This window comes from Lethenteron reissneri, unplaced genomic scaffold (assembly GCF_015708825.2).
Source record: "Lethenteron reissneri isolate LAM-NWPU_2019-01 unplaced genomic scaffold, ASM1570882v1 scaffold_446, whole genome shotgun sequence".
Classification (NCBI taxonomy): domain Eukaryota; kingdom Metazoa; phylum Chordata; class Hyperoartia; order Petromyzontiformes; family Petromyzontidae; genus Lethenteron; species Lethenteron reissneri.
The window spans coordinates 1-21,817 of record NW_026891968.1 but is presented as its reverse complement, the minus strand read 5'-3'; the positions used below and the strand labels follow the sequence as shown (position 1 = coordinate 21,817).

At 48.4% G+C, this 21,817-nt stretch overlaps 1 pseudogene; it reads right to left on the bottom strand.

The window, feature by feature from the left end:
• Positions 1 to 4,168: 4,168 nt before the first annotated feature.
• On the bottom strand, positions 4,169 to 21,810 carry LOC133339852 (helicase POLQ-like; annotated as a pseudogene).
• Between the last annotated feature and the right edge of the window lie 7 nt (positions 21,811 to 21,817).

Sequence of the window (21,817 nt, the reverse complement as noted above, 5' to 3'; positions counted from 1 at the left end):
TTTCCGTACGCCGCAGGGGTTATTCCAATTTAACTGTCTTCCGATGGGTTTGAATGCTGCCCCTGCCACTTTTCAGAGGTTGATGGAGTTGGTGTTGACGGGGTTGCAGTGGGAGACATGTCTCATTTATTTAGATGATATTATAGTCTTCAGCCGCACATTGCTGAGCATTTACTGCGGTTGGAGGCTGTATTCGCCAGAATGCGTTCTGCTAATTTGAAATTCAAGCCTAAGAAATGTCATTACTGCAACGCTCCGTTCGATACTTGGGACATATTGTTAGTGCGGACGGGGTGGCCACGGATCCAGAGAAAACTGCTTGTGTCCGGGATTGGGCAACCCCGGCCACGGTGGGTGATGTGCGTCGGTTTTTGGGGTTCGCCTCATATTATCGGAGGTTTGTTCCGAATTTCGCTACTATCGCCAGGCCTTTACATCTCCTTACTGGGAAGGGCATAAATTTTGTGTGGGGGACCGCCGGAGGGAGGCGGCGTTTCGGAGCCTGCGCGATTTATTGGCTACTGCGCCGACGTTTGGATTATCCGGATTTTGAACATCCCTTCATTCTGGATACTGATGCGAGTGACACTGGTATTGGGGCGGTGTTGTCCCCAGTCAAAAGGTGGTGTTGAGCGTGGTGGTGGCGTATGGGAGTCGAGTTTTGTCTCCCGCGGAAACCCGTTACTGCGTCACTCGCAGGGAACTTTTGGCTATTGTGTTTTTTCTCCGACAATTTCGACCGTATCTGTACGGTCGGCGTTTATTGTCCGCACGGACCATGCGGCCTTACAGTACGCTCTAAGATGGACCAGCCATCCGGACAATTGGCGAGATGGCTGGACACGTTGCAAGAATTTTCCTTCCAAATTCACCATCGGAAGGGTGTGCGTCACGCTAACGCGGACGCACTGTCCAGGTTGCCGCAACAATCCCCTTGTGCGTGTGCGTCGGGACGCATAGGTGTGGACCGACTCAGCCTCCCCCTCAGCCTGTCGCGCTGGCGGTGGATGTTCTCGAAACTCCGCTTACACCGGGACCGGTTGATGGGGGACCGGCTGACGGGATTTTGCGTCTTCCGAGGTCTGTGTGGATTCGGGAGCAAATGTTGGCGATTCTTTGGTGTCGTTACGAAAACGAACGGAGAAGGCGGGTAAGGAACTCGGTGCGGGTGGTTATTTCGGAAACTGCTCTCCGAGATGGTTACTGATGTGGAGGGAAGGGATACAGGAACACTGGCGTCTCGTTGTGCCTGCGTCATTGCGGTACAGAGTTGATTAGAATCTTTGCACTGTGACACACTTTTACACCTGGGGGTGCAGAAAACCTATTGACGCTGCAACGAGACTATTATTGGCACGGCATGACGACGGATGTCGTCGGTCACGTTCGCGCGTTGTCCCGATTGTGCCCGCCGTAAACCACCTAAACATCCATATGTTCCGCCGATACAATCGATTCAAGTATCTCGGGTTAATGAGCTGGTGGCGTTAGATATTTTGGGACCCTTTCCGCCATCCGCTAAGGGAAATAAGTATTTACTGGTGGGGGTGGAGTACCTCTCTCGCTGGCCGATGGCCTGGCCTTTGCCTGACCAGTCAGCGGCGTCTATCACTGACGCCTTTCTATTTGGGTATGTAATGGACAAGGGGGCGCCGGAGAGGCTCCTTACAGATCAGGGGCGTAACTTTTCGTCCAAATTGTTGGGGAAGTGTGTGCGGCTTTGGGAACTAAAAAGATACGGACGTCCCCCTACCACCCACAAACTGATGGGATGGTGGAACGGTTTGAATCGGACTCTGTCCGCCATGCTGTGCCATACAGTCGGGGAAAATCAATCTGATTGGGATTTGCATATCCCTGGGGTGCTTTCGGCGTATCGCATGACCCGCACGCGGCTACTGGATACTCGCCGTTCTTCCTTATGTACTGCCGTGAGAATGTGCCGCCCGATATATGAGCAGTTGGGAACCGGTGCGAGGGGGCCTGTTAAGCCTCTTCCTGAGTATATTCAGGACAACGTTCGCCGTGTCACTGAGGCGAGGGAAAGAGCCCGCATGGCTACAGCCAAAGCTCAGGCAGGAATGAGCGGTGTGCCCGACGTTCGAAGGGGGAGTGCCCCTGGAAGAAGGGGGACCTGGCCTGGCTTCATTGCCCACAGGTGCGGCCAGGTACCTCTCCTAAATTACACAAACCGTGGCAAGGTCCGGTCCGCCTCATTGAGGTTCCCAACCCACAGTCGGCGCGTGTTCAGGTTGGTTCGCGGCGCTGGTTCGTGCATACATCCGGTTGAAGCCATACAGTGCCCCGCGGCCGGATGCGTCATCTCCCGAAGTTGCCTTGCCGGGGTCTGTTGCTGCCGACTCGCCCTTGCCTGTGTCTGCTGACCTTGCGAAAGCGCCTGTCGTACCCTTCACAGACAAGCCGGCCGTGACAGCGCAGGGAGGAGGACGTTCCGCTAGTGGGATGTCGACCGGTGCCGCGGAACCCACGGGACCTGCAGCTCTTCCTATCCCTCGCGACGCGAGTACGGGATGTCTCTGGACGCGAGCGGGACAGTGGCGGGCCTCCAATGGCGACGGAAGAACTTGCGCCCGTCGCCCCTAAAACCCTTCCACGTTCCCGCTCGGCGGGTGGGCTGCCGACCGTCCGGGACGGCCCGGCTGCCCGTACTCGCTCGAAATCCCTCACGTTTCGTTAGATTGTGTTGTGTTGTGTTCTGTTTATATTGTTGTTGCATGCTTCGTGTCTTTTTACGTGTTGGCCCTTTACACCCGCATTCTTGTCAGGTTGCAATTCAGCCGAGGTCGGCTGGATTTTCTTTATGGGGGAGGGTGATGTAATGCGGGCGTAAACGGCCCTCCGGAGGTGACGTCAGGAGGGGAGGAGTTAGGTCACGTGGGGGGGGTGAGGGGTTAGGCTATAGAAGGAGGGGAACCGGAAGAGGACGGGGAGTGACGGGGAACCAGGAACAGAGAGAGGCCCGAAGGGCGAAGCGGAGGGTGGCGAGATCGCCACGAACACGGGGGAGCGAGGATCGGCACCGTTGGCCAGCGGTGACCGACCCGAAGCAGCGAGGAGGCTGCAGTCAGCAGCGGGGCTGCATACAGAGTCAGCAGCGGGTCTGCATACGGTAGCAGCCAGAGGGTCTGCACATAGGGGTAGCAGCGGGAGTCTGCATAGAGGTAGCAGCGAGTCTGCAGGGAGGAGGTTACAGTAGATGAAGCGGAGAGTCAGAGGGAAGAAGGAGCTATAATAGCAGCGAATAGCCGGGGGCTACAAATACAGAGTTTATAACAGAGTGCCGTGTGGGTGAGGACGAGAACCCAATAAAAGACACGAAGACAGAAGGAAGTGTCCGAGTCCTTTAATTACACAAGTAACACTAAAAAGATATAGACTTCGTGTTTTTATATTTTATTTAAGTTGAACCTGACTGCCACTTCAGTAGGTACAGAACTCCCGATACGTTGCGGTGATGGGCGGGACCTCACCTGTAAATGCGGCACTCAAAATTACCCATCAATGGTAACCGCGGATTTTAGCCACGCAGCGACATTAATCCCCAACAAAATATGAATATCAGGACAAACCACTCCAATAATCGGTGAAAATAACAGCGAATAAGAGTTTCCATTTTACCCTAAAAACGATATGTGTCTACATTGCAGAATTTTGCATTTGTAAATATTAAATCATAAAAAAAACATACACTCCAGTACTCAGAAGATCATAGCAAAACCTGGTCTGTGCAACTCAACCATTTTTTCCTCTCCATTTGTCTCAACATGTTTCTCTGGACATCAAGACACGCATCTGAAACATTTCTCCGTACCTCCGATTAGCGCGCTTGGATACATACGATGCGAAAGGAGTCCAAGCATACAAACACGCGTCTGTCGCAAGGCACCACGATGGGAAGTGTAAGTGTGGCGAGCACATTGTTGGAGGAAATTGGCCGTATATCATCTGAGGATTTGGGAGTTGATTTTTATTTTATTTTTATTTTATTTTACTTTATTCATTTAAATTTTTACCTACGTGACTTTACCGAAAAAACCTAAGAGTATGAATCCTTGCAGTCGCGAAAGGTTCAAATCTAGAACACGATCTACACCGTTAAAATTCAGCGTTTAAAAAAGCTAAAACCTGCTGCAGTTCAACAAAGTCGTCACGTGAGTGCGAGAGGGAGAGCGGGCACGGCCAGCAGCTCTGCAGCTTCTTCTCGCAACGCTTCAGCTCTGTCCGTCAGCAAGAGCTGGCAAAGAGAAAACGCAGGTGGGGCTCAAAATCAGAATCTTGGTACCGGCAGGAACCACCTGGTTCCACCAGCCCACAGGGGATTATTGTGTCCGTCCGTCTGACCGTCCGTCCGTCCGAAGTGCATCCAAAAATGGGTGGGGTGGGGCTGGGTGGGAAGGGGAAGGTGGGGAGGGGCTGGGTGGGGAGGGTGGGGCTGGGTGGGGAGAGGCTGGGTGGGGAGGGGAGGGTGGGGAGGGGCTGGGTGGGGGAGGGTGGGGAGGGGAGGGTGTGGATGGGCTGAGTGGGGAGGGTGGGGAGGGGCTTGGTGGGGAGGGTGGGGCTGGGTGGGGGGTGGGGCTGGGTGGGGAGAGTGTGGAGGGGTTGGGTGGGGAGGGGCTGGGTGGGGAGGGTGGGGAGGGTGGGGCTGGGTGGGAGGTTGGAGGGTTACTTTGGCAGAGAAAACGATCTGCTTGGCCTTTCTGAGTGGCAGGAACTCAATCTGTTGCACCAGATCCTTGGGCTCAGCGTTGGCCAGCATTGCCAGGGACTTCAAGCCAACTTTGTACAGTTGGCGGGCTCTGGACTTGAAGAAAACGAACATTTAAACATCTGAATATTGTCACTGGATGAACGTGTCGCTGTGTGACTGATGTGGTGGCAGCATGTCCATACCTCCTTCACTCCAGCCACCTGCATGAGTGGAATCAATTCTGACTTGACACAGTAGGAGAGCTTTTTGTGGGAGATCAGCAAACAGGAGTTGGTATGCCCAGAACTCGTCTAGTTCCTTCAGGGTAAAGACAAAGACTGCAGGTGGTCAGTTCACAATCATAACCGGATGAACACGATTCATATCAATGGGCTCTTAAGATGCCACTGTGTCCAGTGATGCGGACACTTTACCTGGCAAAAATGCATGATGCAGGAGGCAAAGGCTGCTGCAGATCCCACCAGGTTTTGAATGAAGCCACGATTTTGGCCAAACTTGGAGGCGACTTTCCACACCGATGTCTGTTTGTACAAGGCGTAGAGGACCAAGGCCAGGTAGAATCTGTTCACTACTCGCTCGTCCACCGCTTTCTGTCACACACCCAAAGGCAAAACAAACGATTCCACGACGTTTCGTATTAATTTAAAAACCATGGCATGATTTTAACTTGTATGCCTTTCTTATACTTTTACGACAGGTTATCTAACGAGGTGTTCACGTCTCTGCTGTAAACAATACGCGGCACTGTACAACAGCTTCATGCCAGATATCACTACTTCATTGGCATTGATAATTGTTTTTTATCCTTCTATCTGACGACAAAACTGACTCCTTTATACAAGGGATCATGTTTGCATTAACCACAACACTTGCGGTCAAAATGCAAACAAAACACATAACTCTGATAATGTATGCACTGTCCTTGAAGTTGATTGGTCCACACCCGAGACAGCTTTCCTTAGAGCCTAGTCTCACATGGTGTTGGACCAGATGATGCCAAAAGGCGCACAACTCAAAGACAATGCACCATCAGAGTATGAGAGCTCGGGGGAAGCAAAATATCATATTTTGCTACTGGCAAAGGAGGTTCCAATGGTGTAAATCTCTGACATTGTAAAGTAGGCACAGGTAATAAGAACATCAAAACCATTAAAATCTTTGGCTTAAAAACCTAGGCACCTGTCTTGTGCTTTGTCCGGCTACTTTCCTGGCGATGAAGCTCTCTGGAACACCAATGACCGTGGCCACTTTCTGTTCCGTCACATCCAGCTGATTAAACTACAAAACAAACAAACACATGTCCTGTGCATTTTTTTAACAGCTTAGCATTCATTAAGGGCATCATATTCTTAGATTTTTTGGGTAAAGTCACGTAGGTAAAAAAGTAAAATTCATATTTTATTTTTATCTTATTTAACTTTTATGAATTTAAATTTTTTACCTACCTGGTGACTTTACCGAAAAAACCTAAGAATATGAATCCTTGCAGTCACGAAAGCTTCAAATCTAGAATTAAGGGTATCATTTAATACAATGAATGTAGCATTTTCAAATACAGAATAACCCATTTCAAATAATAGTGATATATTAAGATAATTTTAAAGCTTCTACACATAGCCCACCAATCTCAATACCCTTATAACAATCTTAAAAGAAGCTATCACTTTCACAAATCAGAGCGTTATCTAATAATTCAACATTTAAATAAGCCGATTATATGTATTGTTGTTACATATCGTGATGCAATGTGTCCACACCTGTCGCATGTACGTGTTCCAGTCCGGTCTGCACTGAGAGACCAAGTCGTACGGCGTCGCCAGGTAGATGAGGTGCAGGTAGTTATTCAGCACCAAGCCTTCAACGCCCGCTTTTAGATCTCGGTACAGCACGGTACAAAAAGCCAAATCGACGGATCCTGCGAGACAAACACGACATTAGAACACTGCGTGCGTGCACGTGCGCTCGTGCACGTGCGCTCGTGCACGTGCGCTCGTGCACGTGCGCTCGTGCACGAAGCCGACTACAGCGTCACTTTGAAAGTAAATGTCAGGCTTGCCTTAAAAGTGAGATTTAGCTTCGCAAAAAAAACATCTACCTTGTAGATTTCAATTTAAAGCTTTCGTGACTGCAGGGATTCATATTCTTGGTTCTTTTGGTAAAGTCACGTAGAAGGGAAATAATAAAATAAATAAAACATTATAAAATACATTGTTATTTTATAATTTTTCGGTAAAGCCACGTAGAAGGGAAATAATAAAATAAAAAAATAAAACATTAAATATTTTATTATATTATTTTATTAAGTTTTATTTTTTTTTCCCTTCTAGGTGACTTTACCGAAGGAACCAAGAAGATGAATCCCTGCAGTCTAAAACATAATAAAATATATTATATTCTATTATTTTACAATGTTTTATTTTTATTATTTTATAATTTCCCTTCTACGTGACTTTACCGAAAATAAGAAAAATAAAACATAATAAAATAAATTATTATATTATTTATGTTATATTTTTCTTATTTTATTATTTCCCTTCTATGTGACTTCACCGAAAGAAGCAAGAAGACGAATATTACTACCCTTGTATGTGGCTTGACCAAGCTTGGTAACCTCCAGCAGCTGCTCAGAGGGTGCAGCAGCGTCTCCCTCGGACCTCCTGCAGAGCCTCACCAGGCCCGCCTGCTGCAGCTGCTGCAGGCAGTGCCGGCACAGATCCCTGACTTTCTTCATCCCACCACCCTCCTGCTGCTGCTGCTGCACCCCAAACAGGGTGGTCTCCAAAAAGCGATGGATAAGCGTCGATGTCCGTTGCGATCTGTTACCAGCAAAGGGTTGTAAATGCGGTTTGTCAATTCGTAATATTTCATACCCTTAGTTCTTTCGGTAAAAGTCACGTAGGTAAAAAATGAAATTAAAATTCACGTTTTATTTTTATTCATTTTCATTTCATTTTTTACCTACACGGTGACTTTACCGAAAGAACTAAGGGTATGAATCCTTGAAGTCACGAAAGCTTCAAATCTAGAATTCGTAATATTTGTTCGATCGTCAACAAGCAACGCAAATGATTACGCGAGTAGCGGTTCGGATTCATCAAGAAAAATGCATCATTGCGCTCATTTTACACACTTGATCGTGCGTCTAGGAATACATGAAATATGTATTTGCGTGAACTCTGTAGCCTCTATTGGCATTACAACTCACCACATTGTTAAACAAATATTTCTTCTTGAATCACTAGCTCCAAATCGTGACAATGTTTCAAATCGCAAGGGATACACACATATATATGCACCATTTATTTTTACTAAACCAATAAATGTCTTCTTCTTGGTTCTTTCGGTAAAGTCATCACGTAGAAGGGAAGTAATAAAATAAGAAAAATAAAACATAATAAAATAATTCTCACGACGTTTCGGCCACAACGCAAGCAGCCGTCTTCAGGTGAGGAACAGGTCTGTCGAGAAGACAGAGTCTGAATGACAACCCCAGGCTTGGAGCGTGTTTTTAAGCTGGGTTGGAGGGGGGGAAGAGCGCCTTGACAAAATAATTTGCATATCAAGAGGAGTTTAGCATATATTTAAGCTGGGTTGGAGGTGGAAGAGCGCCTTGACAAAATAATTTGCAACCCAGCTTAAAAAGACGATCCAAGCTTGGGGTTCACTCAAACAAGCATGATCTGATGAGTTGATGACTTAATGATGACATCACTCTGCTGCTGCTGCTGCTCTATATAAGATCAGGAGACACAGCAGAGCCTCACCATTCTGGCGAATTGCCCGATGATGATGCTGGATGCAATTACCAGCGAAACGTCGTGCTACTCAAATTGTAAATGTTGTGGTTTCACGCTTCAACACACCGGTGGGCTAAAGCAGTGAACTATTTTGTCTTTTGTCAACGTGACACTTTTTTACTGATTGGCCGTGTCGGGTGGTGGAGGGTTACGACACATTTATAAATAACGCGGCGATCTAAACCCAACAACGTTGATTATGAAGCATGATCTATTTAAACTCTGAGTATGTAACTACCACGAACCGTTTCATATCAAATGTATCGTGTCAAATGCATGCATCTGTTGCCCCAGCAGTTTGTAAACGGTAAACATCGGCTCCAAAAACACACAAACAGGTGCCGAGTATTATTAAACAGACTTGTCTCCTGGTTGCTGCGTAACATTTCCATGGAAACGTCACTGCAGTTCATTTCGTGCGTAATTTACGTTATAAGCAGAACAGAAACTGACCTTCAAGCCAATGAGTGACAGGAGTAGGCTTTGAACTCCTTTTCCATCTGCATGTGCCAGGCTACTCTGGCAAACTTCAAATGGTCCATCCACAAGTAGCGTCACCACCTACAAGTAGAAAAACGCAGAAAATCATATTTTTTCTTCTGGCAAATGAGGTTCCAATGGTGTAAATGCTTCACCCCGAGCTCTCATACTCTGATGGTGCGTTGTCTTTGAGTTGTGCGCATTTTGGCGTCATCTGGTCCAACACCATGTGAGACTAGGCTCTAAGGAAAGCTGTCTCAGGTGTGGGCCAATCAACTTCAAGGACAGTGCGTACATTATCAGAGTTGTGTTTTTGTTAGCATTCCGACCGCAGGTATTGTGGTCAATGCAAACATGACTCCTTGTAAAAAAGGTGTCAGTTTTGTTGCCAGATAAAAGGGTAAATTTTTTAAATCATATTTTGCGACTGGCAAAGGAGGTTCCAATGGTGACAGAGAAATCGATTACAAAGAGCACACTTGCGCTACACAAGAACAAGGTCTGTAGGCCGGTGTGATCATTTTAACAAGACGCTCAACTTTTGAATGGGACGTCCTTCAGCTAATTCTAACATTGGGAGCATGGCAGCAGAACAGCCGCTACACCTTGGGCTTGTCCCTGCTGTTGACGATGGTGATGCTCTCTCCCGACGCGTCTATCCCCGCCCGCCCGGCACGGCCCACCATCTGCTTGTACTGGCTTCGGCTTAGGAAGGAATTGCCGATGTAGGGGGAGCGGAGGATCACCCTGAAGGCAGGTGCGTGCGTTGGGGCAGGAGGCACAGGAGACGATCCACAAGTTATCGACGAACAAGAAAAACATTCGAGCGTGGTTGTGACGCATAGCACTCCGATGTGCTTTCGGGTCGTGCCGCTTGTCGTTTGGCACGACGTCCGACATGTCGCCCTACGTGTGACAGCTTCTTCAAGAACATCATGCCAAACAACACGTGGTACCACCTTAAAAATCATCGGAGACTTTGTGCAAGGTGACCGCGTACTTTTTACCGCGCTATGCCAATGGCTTCTGCGTGGCGAATGAGTATCTAAAATTGAAGGCGCACATCTTTCATTTACACGTTTTAAACGTCTCTGGCGTGCCGATGCCAAAACACTCCCCCAACTCACAACATGATTGATGGCTAACTTCACGGCGGTTATGTACACACGCGCTCAACTTCTTTCGCGCCGTACGTAGCCAGCCGTGCTAATCGGAGGTGCGGCCGACACCGCAATGCACCGACGACCGAGGTGGCGAACCTGCGTGCCGGTAGATTGACGCCGGCCGCCAGCGTGGAGGTGCACGCCAGCAGGCAGAGCGTGCCGCCAAAGTAGGCCTCCTCGATGAGGCGGCGCTCCTCGCCCGTGAGGCCGCCGTGGTGGTAGGCCAGGCCGTAGGGGACCGTGTGCCGCAGCACGGGACACAGCTCCCCGTCGGCCCGCAGCTCGGCGAGCAGCGCATGTTTCTCCTGCTCGCGGTGACGCAGGAACGTCCTGCGGGCGGTCAGAACGCGCCGGAAAGGGGGCGGTGGTGCCGCTGGTGTTGTCACCTGCGAGCGCTTTCTCCGCTCCAGGCGGCGACGTCGACATCCGCTGTCGACGTCTGCTGTGAAGTCCGTTTGTCAATGTGCTGCTGGGTGGGGGCCAGAGGTCGCAACCGGGTACCCGATACCCGTACCCTGCCCGATACCCGGCTACCCGTACCCGGCCGGGTACGGGTAGCCGTTTGCGACCCTGGTGCAGCCGGGTACGGGTAGGGTACCCATTTGCAACCCTGGTGCGGCCGGGTACAGGTAGGCCGTGAGTCACTGGTGAGTCACCGTTTGTCACTCATTTCGGGTAGGGTACGGGTAGGTAACGGGTACCCGGAACCGGCCAAGTACGGGTAACCATTTGCGACCCTGGTGCGGCCGTGTACGGGTACGGGTCCTCACCGAGATGTGACGGGTCGTTCTCGCGCTGGGAGTGAGCGTTTGCGCGTGCGAGTTGGAAAGTGTGATCGTGGCGAGCGAGGAAGATTGTGGCCGATTCCTCGCACCCTGGACACTCTCTGTACCAGCTACTCCCCTCCGGCAGAAGGCTGCGGTCCATCAGGACCAAACCTCACGTCATAAACACAGTTTCTTCCCATCCGCTGTTGACCTCTTCAGCAAGGCCAAGGGCTTAAAATGAACTTTACACTTTAACATTTCATCTACAAAATTACACCTTGCCATATTTACAACAGGTCACCCTATTTGTATTTTAAGATTGTACATCTTATATTGTATACTTATTCAAAATTTTACATACTTTAGCCCCTTAGTATTAGTTAGACTTTGTCATTTTAGTATAGTTAGACTGTATACCACTTATTTAAGTTTTAAGATTCCTACATGTTGAATGTATGCACCTTCCTGCCATAGTACATTCCTTGTCTGTGCAAACTGTCGTGGCGAATAAAACCCTTTCTTGCCCACAGCCAACACCTGTAGTGGCTCCGTGTGTCAACATCGCCACTGGGGAGACAAAGGTGGTCGGACGTGGTTTTGGCCACCCACCCCCGCGTGCGCCATAACGGTCTACAAAAGTACTTCTCGCTAACAGCACTTGCTCCTACAGTCTGTTAAGGCTATGTGGGGGACTTTTGTCTTTGTGTGCACGTGTGTGCGTGTGTGTGTGCGTGCGTGTGTGTGCGTGTGCGTGCGTGTGTGTGCGCGGTGTGTGTGTGCGTGTGTGTGCGTGTGTGCGTGTGTGTGCGTGTGTGCGTGTGTGCGCGTGCGTGTGCGTGCGTGTGTGCGTGCGCGTGTGTGTGCGTGTGCGCGTGCGTGTGTTGTGTGTGTGGTGTGTGTGTGTGTGTGTGTGCGTGTGTGTGTGTGTGCGTGTGTGCGGCGTGCGTGTGTGTGCGTGTGTGTGGTGTGTGTGTGTGCGTGTTGGTGTGCGTGTGTGTGTGCGTGTGTGTGCGTGTGTGCACGTGTGTGCGCGTGTGTGCGCGTGTGTGTGCGTGTGTGTGCGTGTGTTCGTGCGTGTGTACGTGTGCGTGCGTGTGCGTGGTGTGTGCGTGTGTGTGCGTGTGTGTGCGTGTGTGTGCGTGTGCGCGTGTGTGTGTGCGTGTGTGTGTGCGTTGTGTGCGTGTGTGGCGTGTGTGTGGTGTGTGTGTGTGTGCGTGTGTGTGTGCGTGTGTGTGTGCGTGTGTGTGTGTGTGCGCGTGTGTGTGCGTGTGTGCGCGCAATTAAACCTTATGGCGGGACCCCGGGGTCCATAAGCCCCCGGCTCTCGCACAAACTGCGTTGCGACGTCACGTTGTGTCTGTTGAAGACGAACGACACGGCAATCTATTCCTCTAATCAAAGTTTTATTTATGACGACGGCAACTTTGGCAACTGACGGGTGCTCGGTGAAGAACGAGAAGAATGATTTCTGGTGGGTCGCTGCGTTGATGTGCGCGGTGGGACAGAGTCGCCAAAAATATAATTTGTTAATTACGATTTTGACTTCTGTTTATTCGGGACCCCGGGGTCTCATTGCCCCCCTTTCGACTACGACCTAGGACTCAAGGTAAATGAAAATAAAAAAAGTGTTTTTTTCTGTTTGTGTTACTTTATTTTTAGTTTTATTTACAATACAGTACTTTTTACAGTACCAAGTGTAAAAGTACAGTATTTCTTATTCATTATGAGTTTAACAATGCTTTCCTTATTGTTGAACTGTAACACATTTCACAACACTGACCTGATGGGCATTTAAATAAGCGCATTATTGTGTTCCGCTCGTAATGAACCGTTAGACTTGCGAACGGGTCTCAGGAATGAATTCGGTTCGTAGCCCAAGAACTGCCCCCTGCAAGGTCACTTTCCCTTGAGGAAAATAACAAAAACAATCTGCACAGATCGGTGTAAACATTTTTAAGAAATGCACAAGAGCCTTCAGGAATTTCCAGTTTAAACAACACGATGCATTTTTTGCATTCGGTATTGAAAGTATAGATTGTATTCAAGCAACTCTCAAAACTCAATTGTGCACGTTAAAGATATTTGACACACCGACGTAAATACATCGAACAACTGCCTTCTAATGTGACATCAAGGAGTAACTCTTGCAAGATGTACGACTGCAATGTAGAGGTACACGTACTTTGCCAGGTACTTGCAGATCATCTCTGCCACATTCTCGCAGTTCTTCTTCGTGGGGCAGAAGACGAGACAGGAGTGAGCGGGGATGACTTCCGTGACCAGAGCCACGATGTGGTCTGGGTCCGTCTTCAGCATTGCGCTTGAGTACTGTCGCCGCAGCACACACAGCAGCCACGACGTAGCACAGGGGCATGTGACCAGCCGACCGCCTTGGGCCACGTACGGAGTGCGTCGTGGTGATAACTGGCCGGTGAGAACCGGGGAATGCGAACGCTCTGCTACCAAACTCTCTGGTTTTTCTGGTAAAGTCACGTGGGGTAAGGGTAAAAAATAAAAAAAGTGAAAACAACTACATTAACACTATGAGACCTCTCTTTTACCAGTGGCAAAATATAGTAGTAGGCTTTTACTCTTTAAACTGGTACAAAACTGACACCTTTATACAAGGCATCATGTTTGCAATAACCACAACACAAGTAGTCAAAAATGCAAACAAAAATAAGCAACTCTGATGACAGTGCATATTATTATCATTATCAAAGTTGCTTATTTTTGCTTATTTTTGTTTGCTTTTTTGACTACTTGTGTTGTGGTTATTGCAAACATGATGCCTTGTATAAAGGTGTCAGTTTTGTACCAGTTTAAAAGGGTAAAAACCTACTACTACAGCTACATTAAATCACGACGTTTCGAAGGCTACACAAGCGTCCGTCATCAGGTCTGGCTGCTCCAGCAAAATTCCTGTAGCGTAGGAAGAGAGCTTTGCTACCGTGTGGCCCGCAGGGACCTACCTAGGCGAATGGCAAAGTGGCTCGTTCTTGAACAAGCTTTGACAACCATCACATGTAGCCCATCGTGAAATGTCAATAGACGTAACTGTGCATTTCAGAAAATAATCAATCACGTCATTGTGGAGAGTATCAATAACAAAATCAACAAGCAATGTCTCTTTCGATTTAAAGCTTTCGTGACTGCAGGGATTCTTCTTCTTGGTTCTTTCGGTAAAGTCATCACGTAGAAGGGAAGTATAAAATAATAAAAATAAAACATAATAAAATAATTCTCACGACGTTTCGGCCACAACGCAAGCAGCCGTCCTCAGGTGAAAACCAGGTCAGACGCTGTCTCCCCGACAGACCTGGTCTTCACCTGAGGACGGCTGCTTGCGTTGTGGCCGAAACGTCGTGAGAATTATTGTATAATGTTTTATTTTTACTATTTTATTACTTCCCTTCGACTTGACTTTACCGAAAGAACCAAGAAGAAGAAGCAATGTCTGCTTCCTCTATCCATCTGTCCAGATATATATTTCACAGGTTATTTAAACTTGAAAGCTGTTCAAAAGCTTGTGTGCCTATTTTATTTCCATTGATGTCTGTGCACTCACCTTGTGACTGAGCAGTCGGATAAAACTGAAGCTTTCTTCTGGACACCGAGCCTTGTTGTTTACCTCGTAGATAGAGTCTCCAAGCTTAATGTACTCTCTTAACTGGACCTGTGAGGATCACGGCAGCCATGTAGACTTTTGTAAGAGGTTGAAGACGTGTATCTTTCACACATCAGTTGCGCAACATTTTTATGAAAATTAAACTTTCAATAATAATAATAATAAGAATGTGATTCTTTTCGATGTAAAGCTTTCGTGACTGCAGGGATTCATCTTCTTGGTTCTTTCGGTAAAGTCACGTAGGATGGAAATAATAAAATAATAAAATAAAACATTTTAAAATAATTCTCACGACGTTTCGGCCACAACGCAAGCGGCCGTCCTCAGGTGTAGAACAGGTCTGTCGAAAAGACAGAGTCTGAATGACACACCCCAGGCTTGGGGCGACTATTTAAGCTGGGATGGAGGGGTGAAGAGCGTCTTGACAAAAAAAAAAACGGCTGCTTGCGTTGTGGCCGAAACGTCGTGAGAATTATTTTATTGTTTTATTTTTATTATTTTATTACTTCCCTTCTACGTGACTTTACCGAAAGAACCAAGAAGATGAATGTGATTCCTACCGGTCGAAAATCGTTAGTGTACAACTCCGCATTCAGGAATTTTTGCAAGTCCTTGATGTTGCTCAGAGTGGCACTCATACCGATGACCTGAGTTGTTTCTGCAATAGAATCAAGCGAATGCAACACCACACTGAATCACAGATGGAACTGAATCACCACAACGACGACTGGAAACCCGCAGTAATGTATGATAACTGCAGGGTGAGAACAAACGTACTTGACGCATACTGAACCTTGGCCAGCGTCTGCTCCAGGGTGGCCCCACGGCTGCCACCTTCGCCCAACATGTGCAGCTACAGACCACGCAACAAACCATTAGTACACCATTGGGACCTCATTTGCCAGTAAAACATGATAATTGGTTTTTTACCCTTCTATCTGGCAACAAAACTGACACTTTTTTTACGAGGAGCCATGTTTGCATAGACCACAATACCTGCGGTCGGAATGCAAACAAAAAACACAACTCTGATAATGTATGCACTGTCCTTGAAGTTGATTGGCCCACACCCGAGACAGCTTTCCTTAGAGCCTAGTCTCACATGGTCCTTGAAGTTGATTGGTCCACACCCGAGACAGCTTTCCGTAGAGCCTAGTCTCACATGGGTTGGACCAGATGACGCCAAAAGGCTCTAAGGAAAGCTGTCTTGGGTGTGGACCAATCAACTTCAAGGACAGTGCATATCATTATCAGAGTTATGTTTTTTGTTTGTATTATGACTGCAGGTATTGTGGTCTATGCAAACATGACGCCTCGTAAAAAATGTGTCAGTTTTGTTGCCAGATAGAAGGGTAAAAAAACAATTATCAAACCATTAGTACGTCGCTGCAAATGAGACTCAACACTACATTGCACTGACGTCACAGCTCGTGTGCTGCTGCTGCTGGGTGGACTGTTGCATTGTGGGCCTGTGCAAGATGGCGGAGGCTTGGGGATGCCCTCATCCAGAAGTAGATTCACGACGGCTGATTATGACGATGATGAACATTAATACGTAACATTTGTAATGACATTTGCAGGATGCCAATTATTCTCTGTAATTAAATAATGAATGCCGCATACCTCATCCACAACGATCAGGCCAATCTCCTTCATGCGCCCCTCCTCTAGAAGGGCGTTGACCAGGCTGTGGGCTTTCTCAATGGTGGCGATGTAGAGAGAATTCTTCTTTCGGTGTTTTCGCGGTGGCATGCGCCCCTTGCTTCCCGCGTATTCCTCTATGAAGATTTCAAGCTCCACACCAAACACAGACAGGCTCCGCACCTGTTCGAGCAGCAGCAGCAGCAGTAGTAGCAGCAGTAGTAGTGTGATGCCGCCGCCATGAAGCCGTTCGGCAGGCGCCCAAATTCCCCGACCTCGCCACCACCAAGCAACAGGAGCCAACCCCGCGTCCCCCTCACCTCACCTCACACGAACACACCCGCACGCATTTCCCCCCCCCCCCCCCCCATAGAGCTCCGAGGGGAGGTCACCTGGCCGACCGGTTTTATCCGAAAAACCCTTATCGGGGTTAACTCTCACGGTTTCCGGCGATCAGGGAATTGGACGACCTCCCCCGTGCTACGTTGCGCCGCGGCGCTGCGACCAGCCTTAATATGGTGTGGTCGCGGCATGGGGCATTCGGCCACCGCGGTTGAGGCGCATTTCCCCCCACACACACCCCCACGGGTCGACGGGGCAAGCAGGGGAGGGACGGGACAGCATGAATAGCGGGACCGCAGGAGCTGTTGCGCATAGTCATGGAGGGTTGGGATAATTACGCTTGAGCGCGCAGGGCCCCATTGTTAGGAAGGGTAAGGGATTAATTAGGATGTACGCCGCCAACGCGCTCACTGATTAGCAGATCAAAAGCGCCCGGAACCGCCGTTGCGCGGGCTCGAGGTGCGCGAGCCCATTGTTCAGCGCAGCATCCCCTTTGAGGTAGGGAGGATAAATAGAGGGGCGCAGAGGGGAAATCGCTCTCTTACTCCAGCGCCAGGCGACCAGACGCAGCTCGAGCCAGCGACCCGGACGTCCGTGCGACGCACCGAGGCACGCGGTTAGCACAAGGATCAGCGGACCGCCGTGGACACTTAACAGTGAGTAAGAAGGTGAATTAGAATCATAGCAGATAAATGGGGAATAGGTATAGAGGTATCAGCGTAGGCCAGCCTCGTCGACTCACTGATTTAACATCTAGTTCCAGGTAGCGGATAATAAATCATTAATAGCGAAGCGTGGTCTCGCGTGATCTTGTCGTGCAGTGTGAGCGCGTGGGTGAGCGTGTGTACGCAGTGGTTCTGTAGTGCTGCGGCTCGCCTCGGGGGGAGCGCTGCGCAGAGCGGTGCGAGAGTAGGTGTCGCGTGTGTTCACTCCGTGTGTGATACAGGTGCACGATCATAACGCGAGTAGTCAGTGTGGAGTTGGAGTGCACGGAGCGGTGTGTGTGTGTGCGTACGTTCGCTCCGTGTGGGTCGCAGGTACGCGATTAGGAAAGGGAGGTATCGTGGTAGCGTAAAGGGGGACATAATACTACGCGGTATCCAACCATGCCTACTACGCGGACCCGCGGGGGAGGGGAATCCTCGGGCGACGGCTCCCACACCATGGGTGAGGAACCTAGCAGCGGTTCGCTCAGCAGCGGGGGGGCGATTGATGAGGTTAGCCCGGCCGTAAGCATCATCGAGGGAGGGATCTCGGGGGCTAGCGACCCCGACAGTAGCAGCAGCAGCAGTAGCAGCGGCGACACATCACAATTGTGTGTCGTGTGGGAATAATTGATGAACCCGAGATTGTACTCTGCATCCGAGTATCTGTTCCTAAGCCAAGACGGAAATATTTCAACGAGACTTCCAAATTCCCGGCTGCCTCAGTTGACTTATCTTGGAGGACTTTACATAGAGACAAAACATAGGCCTCGACACAGAGACGTGGTTTCTCTGTGTGCCTTTGTACGTCTCTCTCTCTCTATGTATCTCTGTGATATCTGTCTGCTTATATGTCTGTCTATATGTCTCTGGTTCTGTTTAATCTCTCTCTCAAATTTAGTATTCTCAGGAAGAACGTAATCAACCAGGTAGGGTGTTGACTGTTATGTTATCCGACTCTCTGTTGTATTACATTACATTTCTAAGTATACTAGATTTGTGTTTCTATTTCATTTATACCTGATGACGATTGCTTTGCGTTGCAATTGAAACGTCGTATGCTAGTATTTAATTGATCATTTTCTCTTTATACGTCACTTTACCGAAAGAACCAAAGAGTCATTCGTATAACCGCATTTATGCTGCTGTGTCGGTGTGGAAATGTGCGTGTACAAAAGCGATCGTTACCTTCTCCTGGACGATGGCAACGTAGGGAAGAATGAGCAGAGCGTCCGTTCTCTTGCAGAGCAGCTGCCTCAGCATGAGGATCTCTGCCACGAGCGTCTTGCCGCCACTTGTCGGTAAAGAGTAAATCAGATTCTTCCCTCGTCTCACGGAGTCCAGGGACAAGCAGTCGTGCTGCCAGGCTTTGCGGCGTCATGTGTCGACACAAATATAAAAAGAGAATGATTAAATGCACGGCAGAATCTGAAACACGTGAATGTGTCAATTGTAATTAAATCCTTTATATTAAGTTCGCTTGCGTGCTTGCGTGCTTGCTTGCGCGCTTACGACCGTGCAAATCTTTCGGTCGTTTTTTAACCACTTCCCGTGATCCAATCGAGCTGACATTTTGCACCAGACTCGTTGTGCGTGACAATTTATTCTCGTTAAATTTTTTTTTCCTAACTTTTACACTTTTTAGGAAAAAATAAATTATATTTAATTACCAATTGCTTAATGGTGGCAGGCATCATCTGACCGATAGGTGGCAGCCATCTCAAGCCAGAGGACGAGAGGACTCTAGCCGCCATGCATATAAAGGATTTATAGTGAAAAACTTTGTTTTTACGGGTTAATTTTTTTTCAAACGGGTGGCTTATTACACGTTAAGAGAACAAAAAACGCCGATTAAAATGATTAACTTGCGTGCAGGACGACAAAAATGTTTTCAACCATCACCTAATGTGTGAGAAATTGGATTAGGCTTGACAGCTAACATCACGACACTGGTGATGTGTAAACGTTTACAGTACGAATCAAATAAGCAGTGATATGCTGTTATAACAAAAACAAATTGGTAAAATACATTTAGCAAAATTCCACCATGTACTAAAAATTAATTTCTCAACCCCCCCCTCCCTCTCTGCCCCCCTCACTCTTTGCCCCCCTCTCTCTGTACCCCCCACCCCCTCTCTCTCTACCCCCTCTCTCTATCTAAGGCCTCGACACAGAGGCGTCGTTTCTCTGTGTGCCTATGTTGTGTCTCTCTGTGTCTCTGTGTTGTCTCTCTCTGCTTATATGTCTGTCTGTGTGTCTATATTGTGTGTCTCTGTGTCTGTGTGCCTATGTTGTTTGTCTCTCTCTGTGTGTCTCTGTGTTGTCTCTCTCTGCTTATGTGTCTGTCTGTGTGTCTCCTGTTCTGTTTAATCTCTCTCTTAAATTTAGCAATCTTTGGAAGAGCGTAATCAATCCAGGTAGAGTGTTGACCGTTATGTTAGCCGACTATCTGTGTTGTATTGCATTATATTTCTAAGTTTACTAGGCTTTGTTTTCTCTTTCATTTGTACCTGATGACCGATTGCTTGTGTTGCAATCGAAATGTCGTTTGCTAGTATTTAATTCATTATTTTCTCTTTCTACGTGACTTTACCGAAAGAACCAAAGAGTAAGTCCGCCAAATACTATTCAATTACCATTTCTCCCACGAGAGAAAAAAAAAGATATGTTGGCATGAAAAAAAACCGAGAGACAGTTTCGCGTAAATATCCGAGTGTAAAAAACAGCAAACATTACCGTAGAGCTCTTTAATGCCACGCTGTTGTTGCAGAAGGCTGTGCACCTTCGTGGGAAGCCCATAGAAAGGCCCAATCTCAAACTGGCTGTCATCAGCACAAGTCTCCGTGGCGATCTGCCTCTCGTGCGACAGCGCAGACTCCTGCAGGTGCCTGGTGCGCGAGACCACGCGGGTAGCTGCCGCCCACGCGTTTGCCACGAGCGTTTTCTTGATGCGATCTCTTATGCTCGTGCCCTTGTTGGCTACATCTGCGGCTACTTTTATATTTTCCACTCCAAGCGCATTTGCTGTTGAAGAACCGTCGGCTCTTCCGCGAGCGATGTGGTCAGCCTCTTCACTAAAGGCAGCATTTGAGTCATTTGCTTCCGAAAGTGCAGAAGCACAAGTGGGTTTTGGCGGTTTTCTGGTGGTAATAGTACATTCTAAATCGTCCGTTAAGATATCAGCCAATTTTATTCATCCTCCGAATGAAAGCAACCTGTTTGTGCGTCAGCTTGAGAATTAGACGTTAACGTGCGAATGGTTCCATCGAGCTTTGGAAGTTTTGCATTTTGAGAATTGCCTCTCGACGAGCTCCGAATGTCGTTTCCTACAATATTTGCGTAAAAACCGTGATGCGGCTCAGTCTGTACATTTTGTGCGATGTGTAGAGGATTATTCTGTTCTCTTTAGTGTATTCTTATTCCAGTCACGAGGCAGCAATTGTTCCACATTGTGTGTTTTCATTTGACCAGTATTGTCACAGCCCAATATAGTCCCACAAGACAAAGCCGAGTGTTGCGTAAGCTTCTTGGGAAGCCACTTTTGTGGTTCTGGGTCTTTCTGAGTAAGATTGAACGTCTGTGAACAATTGTCTTGGTTGTGCTGTTTTTCAAGTAGTACATCCACGAGTGAGATGTCTCCTGCAACACTGTCACATTCCCCACGCATGGCATCGCTTCTGTCCTCACCATCACACTTCAAAGGGAAACAACGAATTCGCATCAGCAATGACTCTCGCGGACAACTTCCAATCCAAATAAGTTGCGAGTGTGTGGTGGGGTGCGGCGATGTTAAGGGGCCCTGGTTTTTCACGACCCTATTACAGTACTTCCTCTCCACAGGTGACTGATTGTTGGGAAAGCAATGCACGAAGTTACACATGTAACGAGTGGATTGTTATAGGTGATGGACGTGTAGAGGCTTTGAAATAGCTTTCTCGATATTGTTCCACATATTTGTATGGCTTTAGTGCTGTATCTATGAATGGATCATCCTGTCAGAGGTTGCAACCGGGTACCCGATACCCGGCTACCCTACCCGATACCCGGCTACCCGTACCCGGCCGGGTACGGGTAGCCGTTTACGACCCTGGTGCGTCTGGGTACGGGTAGGCCGTGAGTCACTGGTGAGTAACCGTGAGTAACCGTTTGTCACTCATTTCGGGTAGGGTACGGGTAGGATACGGCTACCTGTACCTGGCCGGGTACGGGTACCCATTTGCGACCCTGGTGCGGCCGGGTACGGGTAAGGAATCAAAACCCGTTTGCGACCTCTGCATCCTGTACTGGACTATGAAAACAAAGTTCGTTTACCTCCGGCGCGTCGCAGCTGTTGCCTGATAAACCGAGCTTCTTCGCCACGACATCTGCGATAAAGACTTGCGAAGGGAGCTCTTTGCAATCATCAGGAGGATCCATGAATTTAAAGTCTCCACACGAATGGGAATCCGTTGCCTCACGAGAATGTCTGCACGCCCACTTCGTCTTTTAGCCACACAGTGCACCACGACTTTGTCTTTGCTCGGTGTGAGACCCGCTTTCTCTCTGCTGCGTTTCACAGAATGAGAC